Source organism: Amblyomma maculatum, chromosome 8 (assembly GCF_055883805.1).
Source record: "Amblyomma maculatum isolate TAMU_Amacu chromosome 8, ASM5588380v1, whole genome shotgun sequence".
Classification (NCBI taxonomy): Eukaryota; Metazoa; Arthropoda; class Arachnida; order Ixodida; family Ixodidae; genus Amblyomma; species Amblyomma maculatum.
Window position 1 is genome coordinate 41,573,482 of NC_139351.1, and position 10,554 is coordinate 41,584,035.

At 49.1% G+C, this 10,554-nt stretch overlaps 1 non-coding gene across 1 annotated transcript; it reads right to left on the reverse strand.

Annotated features, from left to right (window-relative positions):
- Positions 1-6,883: 6,883 nt before the first annotated feature.
- Positions 6,884-6,956, reverse strand: TRNAT-CGU (transfer RNA threonine (anticodon CGU)). The gene has a single exon. It is a non-coding gene; the product is annotated as a tRNA-Thr (tRNA).
- Between the last annotated feature and the right edge of the window lie 3,598 nt (positions 6,957-10,554).

Here is a 10,554-nt window from a genome sequence, read left to right on the forward strand (position 1 = left end):
CGTTTTCTGCTTTTCTTCTTTGTTCCCCTCCTGTGAACCGGCCGGCGACAGAGGTGGGAAGGAATTGGACCTTGATCGGCTCCTTGAGGTCTCTCCTTCTGAGCTGAACCATCGCTTGCGTGGTCGCCCGCGTTGGCCACTGCGCCCTCTTTCCCCGCTGGGCTTTGGTCTTGCTTTTTTCAGTCTCTCGGGGCACTCTTTGGATCCGGTGCGATGTGCCTCACCGCATATTAGGCACTTGAGCTCACACACATGGTCTTTCGTCGGATTTTTATCTCCGCACAGTCCGCACACAATAATGTCCGGTGTGGGGCACACGTCGGAGCGGTGTCCTTGCTGGAAACAGACGTAGCACACTTGCCTCGTGGGGCGGTACTGGTAGCACGGTAGTTCACCTCCGTAGTATATTACGAATTTCGGCAAGATCGGGCCGTCGAACGTGATCACGGCGGTCTTGGATTTTCCAAGCATCCTTGCCTGGAGAATGGTTACTCCTTGAGTTCTGACTCGTAGGTGTGCTTTCAGCTCTTCGGGAGACGTACCTGGGTCAACACCGTGAATTACGCCGCGAAAGACGTCCTCCGGAGCTGCCACGTAAGCGTTGACCTCGTACGACTTTCCGGCGAACTTAAGGCGGGTAATGCGCCGCACCAGGTGAGCCGTTTCTTCATGTGGGGTGCTAACGATAATGATATTTGATCCTGTGCGAAGCCTTACAAGTATGTCCTCGTCCTTGCATTGTTGGCCGCACGCCATGATAACGGCGCGCGCTACTTGGTGTGTGGTGAGTGATTTCACCATGAGTCCTTTCTTGGGTCGAAACATTATTTTGATGTCATTTTTGGGGAGTGGCGGCAGTCTTCGCCTAGGCCTCCTCTGCTCCACCTCTCCGGTCTTGTTGCAGCCGGCCGCATTACCCTGTGATTTTCGATCATGAGGTTGGGCGTCCGGGCCGGTTCCCGTGCCTTTCCGTTGTCCTTGTCTCTGAAGTTTTTTTTTCTGGCGCTTGGATTGAACAAGCTCCCAACTGGCATCGTTGTTGTACCCGACGCGCTCCGATGAGGAATCTGACGGCATTCCGTCTTCGCTTCCTGACTCGGCGTCTCCAAAGTCGTCTTCATCCATCCCTTGGAATTCGTCAAGGAGGGCATTTGGTGGTTGTGGCGACGCACTTGGGGCTTGGCTTGGCCCTGCCATATGGTCTCCCTTTGAAGAAGAGTCGGTGCTAGGCGCCGCCGTGGTCAATAAGCCTAGCGTCCCATTCTCTCCCGATGTCGTCACCAGCTTCTAGAGATCGGCTACCAAGTCGAGTCGTAGGGTGGCGGCGGTCGGTAAGTACGGCGTGCCGCGGATGAATATGATGACGTCACTGTGACGTCATATGCAGCTGCGAGAGAAGGGGTACTAAGTCGAGTGGTCGGGTGGCGGCGGGCGGTTGGCACGGCACGCTGCAGCTGGAGCCGCGCTGCTGCCCAGTGGAGGCGCTGCTGTAACCTCTTCTCTCGCAGTTGAGAGGAGGAGGAGGAAACCAATCGGCATATAAATGCTCGCGCTTGCTCAGCTGAGGCACTCGCTATGCATCCTGATAAACACAAAGAAAAGTCACGCCGTCTCGATGAAGCCAGGAAACGACAGTGGGCTACAAAGACAGATGAAGAATGGGAACAGCGTCTCGCTCGACGGTGCGCTCAAGATGTAGCTAGACGAGCGCGTGGCACTTCTTTTGGATCGTCCTCAACGTCCTCAACCGAAAGGAGCGTGTTAGTCGTGCCGCCCAAATAAGGTAATCGCACGATCAGCATGGTACACCACAAATGGCTGCACTACGAGTTGAACTATAGCGAGCCATGCTATTATTGCTTTAGCAACCTACCGGGTTTAACTAAAGCTAAACCCCAGCTAATTTGTTTGTCGAGGTGCACGACTTAGCCGAAGACAAGCTATACGGCCTCGCGAGCCCTTCGTGGTCTGAAAATTGAAGCGTTTAATGCCCCTTCGAAGATGCGGCAAGCGGAAATGCCCCAAAAACGCACACGGGATGGGGACCGCTGCTGCCCCTTGGACCTTACATTGGCTCCCGCTGCGCGCTGCTATTTCTCATTGAGTGCTTTTTTATGCGGGTCCGCGGTGCTGCAGCCACATGTTAACACTCAGCGGTTTCAAGGAAACGCGTGATGCGAAGAAATAAAAACAGCCTCATTAGCCGTGGCACCCTATAGGCACGATTAAGATCCCCTAAAATTATCGCATGGACACCAGAAGATGAACCTGATTGATATCTACGATGTGCCCCAATATCCTGAGAAACTGACCAACGTTTTATTGCGAAATGGAGGGATCGCGGCCGGCTCTCGGCCGCCTCTGTACTGCAATCTTTGCAACCGCCTTTTCCTAATCTGCCCCGTATTTGGCCCGGTCTTCAATAATAGGCCTTTAAATTCAGGCGTCTCCAACTTGCAACGTGTCGCCGGACGAGTGGACGAAGAAGCTTGGTGCGCTGTTCGACGAGCGCCTTATACGATCATATCCATCTTCATCAGCTATTTGAATTCAACTGGTGCTGTGACCAGGATCGTCTGAGCGAATTCCTGCAAAGTTGGAGACGGTACCTTCGAGAAGTGCCGAGAAACGAGAAGCTGGGTCGGCGGAAGAAGTGAACGGAGCGCGACCGACGAGGTAAAGCTCTGCGATAACGGGCCAGCGGATGCATCCGGTGTACTTCAGTAACACTGGCCGCGGGCGACTTAGTCAACCGGAGGACGTGCAGTGATTACCTGCGAGACTGCCGCGTGAGCCGCCAGTAAAAGCCAACCAACGGAGATGTTGACGCGGCTGCCAAGCGAGCACGAGGTAGCGTCTCTACCCGAACACAGGCCAAGGGTATAGTGCAAATAATGGGAGCTCTGATGGAGCTGAGTCGGAGAGCATGGCGACAATAGAAGGGCCAAGCTCTGAGGTGTCGGTAAAGTCCAGCGATCAGGTCAACATGAGCTTGAGAGAGAAAGAACTGTAAGTAGAAGCTTTGAGACTACAGGTTCAATTTGTAGGGCCCGTGGCGCGCCGCGCATTCGAAGGCCGCGCCACTTCCTAATGCTCCCTGCGCGCTGCCTGTTTGCCTCTCCCTGCTCGTTCGGGGATAACCGGTCCCGCACGAGGGGGCTATAAAGGAAGGCACGCGCCGCACTCTCGCTCTCTCTTCGCTCCTCTCTTCGTTCCTGCTTCGCTCCTGCTTCGCGCCTGGCGCTTCTCCACGGAAGACAACCCGCAGGCTGCAGCCCCCCGGACGACGACCTAGCACCGCCTTCGACGACCCCTGTGAGATTAAAGCTGTTTGTTACACGGCCCGCTGTGTATTTGGCGTGCGCATCCCCCGGGAAGAGGAATCGCCCACAAATTGCAGGCGTTAATGCAAAGAGGTCAGGGTGTCTCAGATAATGGCAGCCCAAGGGCGAAATTGGGCCATTATGCCGATAGTTTGAGAAAGTTCCTACGCCGATGCCACTGTTGGCCGATCTCATCTCAGCTGGTTCTGAAGCGCTGTGAATATAATAAGAAGGTACGCGATTCCGGCCGCTGTAGCGGGATCAATCATAATACTATTCTTGAATTAAAAAACCAGACCGTTCGTGGCCAGTCAGTCGACGGACATTGTCATAACATTTGATGAAATTCGTGAGCTAGAGCTCACAGAGCTGAAACTGACGGCCGAGGAATGAAAGCTAAAGTTTTACTCTTCCAGAAAGGACTCCGAAAGCAGGCTACAGTTCGTCAGCAAGTTAGAAGTGACTCTCAATTGTTATCTGCGAAGCTGTAAAGTTAAAACACTAGAAAAACTCCGGGCCCTAATTGTGCCGGGCCGCGCGAAGACAATTATGCCCGAGGAAGTGTGCGAATACGTTCCCCAGCAGAAAACGGAGAAAATGGCTTCAATCAAGGTAGCTCGCGCCGGTGCCAGAGAATTTTGAATCAAGCAGGCTAAAGTGTTGTCAAAAGGAGGTAAGGGCGCCAAGCAAAACGAACCAAGGCTGCGCGACGAAGGTAGTCAATGCAGTGGAGTTTAGAACGACCGCAGGTGTTCTCCGGAATGCTATGGCTGCGGCAAACTTGGTCATGTGCAGTGGAGTTGCCCACAGACTAGACTAAATGTGCCTAGCCCGGAAGCACGCCACAAACTTCCAGATACTAGAATACTTGCAAGGGCCGCATACGCATCCTTTTCTGAAGCGGAAGGAGCATGAGCGGGGTAGGGCCGGTATCGCGACTCACCCTAGTAGACCTCGTTTGTGGTGCGCAGCCTTTCAAGGCATGCCTTCATTTTGGCGCAGACAACACAGTCCTTAGAAAGAGAGTAGTGTCCGAGGATATCAGGAAGCCGGGAAGGGGAACAGTGCACTTACGGGGCGCGTTTGGCTACATTATTGTCAGCTGAGCTCTATTATGTCCCACTGATCCTACCCTCGCGGAATGGCGCTGGAAGCTCAGAGCTAATGACATTATGCGCTATGACCGCTGAGTCAGCTTTTGAGGTCGATGTTCTTCTGAATACGGATATTTTTGAATCCCTTCAAGCAGCGTCAAGGTGAGGCCTCTGACCTGAGGTTAAGATCCTGCGAGCGGAAGGTGAGATGCCTCAAGTTGGTCAAAGCGCAACACGGAAATTGGGATGTGATGCAACTGAGATGCAGGAACTTTTGTTCCTCCATTTTTTAGTCTTTGTTCCACCCAGGACTAAACATTAATTCTCCAAATTTGCACACGGCACGCTTCTCGCCGCAGTTGCTCCTCTCGCGGACTAACGGCTCGATTTGAGGATCGAAGTGGACCTTACTCCCCACTTCACCCGGTTTTCTTCTTAGAGTGTAGTTTTAAAATGTGGGGTCCCAAAGCGTTCAAGAGAAAACATGAGAGAATGTGAACGCAGAACTGGAAGAACTGAAACGCAGCATGAATAGATAAATATCAAGGAACAAACGAGCAGTACTCATCGCCATGTCATTGCTTTAATGAAAAATGAGATGAACTTTAGGCTGAATAATAAAAGTTATTGGAAAATGAGCACCACGGACAGGTCACGTGTATTGACTGGAACCAAAACATTATAAATAGGGCATGGATCTATTTTTTTCCTAATCTTGCTTGAAAAAAAGTAAGCTCTTCGAACTACCAACATTTCGCAAAGTAGAAAGGGAGCCGAATGACATCGAAGGACCAGAATATAGGTAAAGAGTGCTGAAATATGTTCAATACTTTCTCTGCAGGTTTTATATGGAGCGAAATCTAAAACGTTTGACCTGCAGAGTAAACGTTACGCGAAAGTAAGACTACCATTGAATAAAAGCACAAGTCCAACATGCAGAAATGTTTCCTGTACATTTCTTCACCGTTTAATGTAAAGCAATTTGAAGTAAACCTGAAACAGTACAACAGAACTTAGTAGATTATAAAAAGCACACTTGAACGTAAATGAAAATCGACTAGAACGAGCCAAGCAGAAGATAACACAAGAAAGAGGGCAGAACTTATTCCGACATGATTGATTGCAAAAGAAAAAAAAACTAAGCTACACTGCATTTTTGCGAATTTATTCCGCGTAATGCACATAATTCAAATCTAAAATTTTGCGTTATGCGGACTACACATGATTTTATTTCTGTAGGTCGCGAGAAGCATGGTGTTGGCTTTAAAACACAGAAAAAAACATTCCCTGAGTAGGCGCTGACGACTTGTTTCTGTGCTAAATAACAGCAACATTAGCTGTCAAATGGAATCCGATATACAGTCGAATATGCTTACGCAGTAGTCAAGAGTGGCTGCATTCGCGAGCTCGTATTGGTGAGCACAAGGACAAAACCCGGACGGTACAAATAAGCAGTAATGCACTGGCGCATAAATTGAAATGTAATGCCAGAACTGGCACAATCAGAATGGTTGCGCTGGCTCGAAAGAAAACGTTGAACTCCTCGGCAGCTTTCGTACTCGGGGCAATTTATTTGGACGAGCTCTGTGAGTGAAATCATTACTACTTAATAAACTGCGCAGTTTTTTAATAAACTGCGCAATAAAAGGCTGGCCTATTCATTGCATACTGCTTGCTCACTACCTGAAAACACTGTTTTCAACCGACATTTTGCCCCTGTTGGGTATACATTGTGTGCGGAATATCTGAGCAAAGAAATAAAACTTATTTTGAGCCAGAATGCGCTCCTGTGGTCTGTATATCGAGCATGGGTTATATTTGGAAATCACGGTAGATTGAACCGCAAGTAAAAGTTCACTAGAAATAACAAATCACAACTGAAAGATACATGAGTTCCAATAGAAAAGCTCACGAAAGTAAGAAGGCTCGGAAAGAAGGCAAGAATTTGTTCTCTCTCACTAGTCCGAGTCGCAGCTAATCTCATTTCCGGCGCTGCTTGTATCACTGGAAATTTAAAGTGCCAACTTATAACAAATGAACTACATTCAGCTTCAGTATTTTTATCCCCTTGAACATATTCATGATCTTGGCGCACACAAAACGGAACCTGGAGCATCTACTCAAACATGCGGCAGTGGAGGCTGCAACACATATGACAGGAACCTTCTCGAACCGTGAAAGTTGTCATTTGTCTATTTTCAACCAAGTAAAAGAGGCTGCATCTAGCACAGTACGGGGTTAGATCCCCAGTGCCGCCGCGTACCCACCGGTTTCCACGGGTACATATATATATATATATATATATATATGAAGGAAAGAAGCCAGCAGTCGGCGAGGCCAAGGAAAGCGTTGGGGATGGTAATTTTATGTCTTTTTTATAATGTTTACTTGGATAAGCACAGAAATTAGTAATGTAATCTGTTTAGGGGAAGGATAATTAGACACAAAGTAGAAGAAAAAACAACGTGCCGATGGTGGGATCCGAACCCACGACCTCCGAATAACGCGTCCGGTGCTCTACCAACTGAGCTACATCGGCCGCTGTCCCCCCTGCTACTTTCTTGGGTATTTATGTTGTCTGTATACGAACCTTGAGAGTGTTCACCAGCTATATATATATATTGTCACGTAGTGGTGACGAGGTCGACGACAAAAATGAAGGGGTCGATGATTGCACTAAAGAAACTGTTTATTTGGGCTGACTTGCGCCCGCAAAAGAACTAAGCAACTCGGCGGCAGCGATAGAAACAAACGTGCTCGTCGATCGTCGAACAAAGAATGCCCGTTACACTCGGAAACGCTCAATTTAAAGGCTGCACAGAACAATCTAGATAACGTCGCTAACAGCTACCAGCACGGGCTGGAACATTGTGGAAAGACACCCGAGTGGCCGGAACCTTCGAGACAGATCTCGGTGCGTCTTGCGCTACAACAAAAACTGATAAAGTTGTGACTCGCGACATCGAGCAGTAACAAACAAAGTTTACGGAACTGATACGCGGTCCAGAATCAGAGTGATAAGCCTGTATGTCGGCGGCTGTTCAAAAACAACAAATACTGTTTTGAAGGTTTCGCGGCATTACTCCCCCTTTAAAAAACATCGCCTCGATGTTCCAAAACAAAGAAACTTAAACATCAACACTGCAAAGTTTAAACACCACAGATTATTTAACGCGCGTATTATGGCTTCAGTCGTACAACATGTACAATTTCTGGGCGTGCGCGTCGCCGTTGTGATGCTGACGTTCCGTCGGGAATGACTTCATAGTCCAGTGGTCCGACGCGGCGAAGGATTTTGTATGGCCCAAAGTATCGACGCAACAACTTTTCACTTAATCCGCGACGGCGAATTGGTGTCCAAACCCACACTTGGTCTCCTGGATTGTACTCTGCGTGGCGTCGTCGTAAATTGTATCGTCGGCTGTCGGTGCGCTGTTGGTCTTTAATACGCAGCCGTGCGAGTCGTCGGGCTTCCTATGCACGCTGCAGCTAGGCGGCGACGTCAAGGTTGTCTTCGCTGGTTACGTGCGGCAGCATTGCGTCGAGCGTCGTCGTGGGCTCCCTGCCGTACACAAGCTTAAACGGGGTCGCTCTGGTCGTCTCCTGGACTGCCGTGTTATAAGCAAAGATCACGTACGGCAAGATGGCGTCCCAGGTCTTGTGTTCAGCGTCGACGTACATAGCGATCATGTCCGCGATCGTATTGTTCAGGCGCTCCGTAAGGCCATTGGTCTAGGGATGGTACGCAGTTGTTCGTCGATGGCTTGTGTGACTGTATTCCAAGATCGCTTGCGTCAACTCTGCCGTAAATGGCGTTCCCCTGTCCGTGATGAGCACTTCTGGGGCGCCGTGTCGCAAGAGAATTTGTTCGACAAAAAATTGGCGACTTCTGCCGCAGTACCATTTGGTAGTGCTCTTGCTTCGGCGTAACGGGTAAGGTAGTCAGTGGCCACGATGATCCACTTGTTACCCACAGACGAAGATTGAAAGGGGCCGAGGAGATCGATCCCAATTTGTTGAAAGGGCAGGATTGGGGGCGGAATCGGGTATAGTAGTCCTGCTGGTCTTATCGGCGGCGTCTTGCGTCGTTGGCACTCACGACACGTCTTCACGTAGTGGGCAACTTCGGCAGACAGTCGCGGTCAGTAATACTTCTCATAGATTCGACGCAACGTGCGCGCAAATCCGAGGTGGCCTGCTGTGGGCTCATCGTGCAACGCCTGCAGAATTTCTTGCCGAAGGGTTTTAGGCACTACGAGAAGCTGCGTGGTCTTGTTGGGTGCGAAGTTCTTCACGAGGAGGCCATTGCTTAACGTGAAGGATGATAAATGTCGCCTGAACACACCAGGAGGGGAAGCGGTCTTTCCTTCCAAGTAATCGGCTAGCGCTTTCAGCTCAGGGTTTGATCGCTGTTGTTCTGCGAAACTGCTGGCGCTTACCGGTCCCAAAAAGGCGTCGTCGTCATCGCCCTGCGGGGGAACATCGACGGGAGCTCGAGATAAGCCGTCTGCGTCGGAATGCTTCTGGCCCGACTTATAGACTACAGTCATGTCAAATTCTTGAAGTCGTAGGCTCCATCTGGCAAGGCGGCCGGAAGGATCTTTCAAATTAGCCAGCCAGCAGAGTGCGTGATGGTCGCTTACCACCTTGAATGGTCGGCCGTATTCGCCGCGAGATCGACCTAGAGGTGGCGCCACCGTCACTCCGACAGTGTGGATCGGCAGCCGGCGGCGCTCGAAGAAACGCATGCTGCGTAGGTCTGCTTCCGAGTTTACGGCGGGTTTGTTGGCGATGAAAACGTTTCTTCTGCAGTATTTCTACAATATCGCAGACAAATATCCAAGGATTTCGCCAATGCAGCAGAAGAAGAGAGGATTTTAGGAAAACAAAGCACGCAACCACCAGTCTTCTAGATTTACTTTGCCCGTTTTTTGCGCTGTACCGCGCTCACGAGCCTAATGCTTGGGCCTGCCTAATGACAGCTTTGTTTTTCTAATCGACTTTTAAACAGTTTGCGCTTGTCTCATGCGAGTGAGACCGGCGAATTTAGTGTCAAGCCCACGCAGATTCAAGGTTTGTGCTCTGACCTGCAGTACTTTAGATTGAATCGAGAAAGCGTGGTTCATTATATCGTACTTGACTCGAGGATTAAGCAGGTTAAATGTGGCATTGGCAGCGCACTGCATGGCGAGTTGCTTTAGACTGAGTGCACATCAACTCTGGCCCCAGACAACCACGCATAAGTATTCCCCAAAAATGAGATCACGCCGACACTATACAGGACACCTCGCCGCACAGGAAAGCTGGTTGTTCACGTGTACAGCGCTGAGTGGATTGAATTTGCCGAGAGGCTTTTTGAGGCCACTGTCATAGAATGTGATAGCGTATTACTGCATGCGCCACTAACTGTAAATGATTTCCTGAAACCGAGGAAAGTATAAGGGATTTCTGATGTGTGTGATGTAATTATATAACGGTAAATTAGTAGTGTATTTTGTTTTGCAATGCGAATACATTTCACCGTGTGAGAGAACTTTTACACACTTGACAGAATTTACAATAATCAGCGATTAATTTTCAGTAACCTTAAAGTGCAAGCTATGAATTACTCGCTGCGAAGACATCGTTATAAACTGCGCATTGGCACTGTCACATTCTGGGAAGCAATTTTACAGGCTGAAAATTTCTTTATCACTAATTATTTAGCAGTGACTAAATCTTATGCGAAGTAAAATATTAGGGTTGCTTCCAAATGAGATGCCGGATATAACACTATTCCGAAAGAAATGGAGGTCATCTTATCATGCGACTATAAAAATGTATTTATTCCCGAACTAAGCACTGATATCTAGGCCCGCATGAAGCTGTTTTACTAACCTTGTCAGAAACGACGAGTGTTCTCGAAAGACAGCACTTGGGCCAAAAGGAATTGTAATGATTATAATAGGCTACCAGTAAAGTACATTAATCTAGGTGTATTATGTAATATTTAGGGTAACAACTAGGTGCAGGGAATATGTTTCCCAAGCATTCGAGCATTTCTCTAAAGCAAAATGTGCTCACTAAAACTTTTACGGATGCACAGAAGCCTTCAAAAAAAAGAAAAGAAAAGAAAGAAATGCATATTGGCCCGGGTT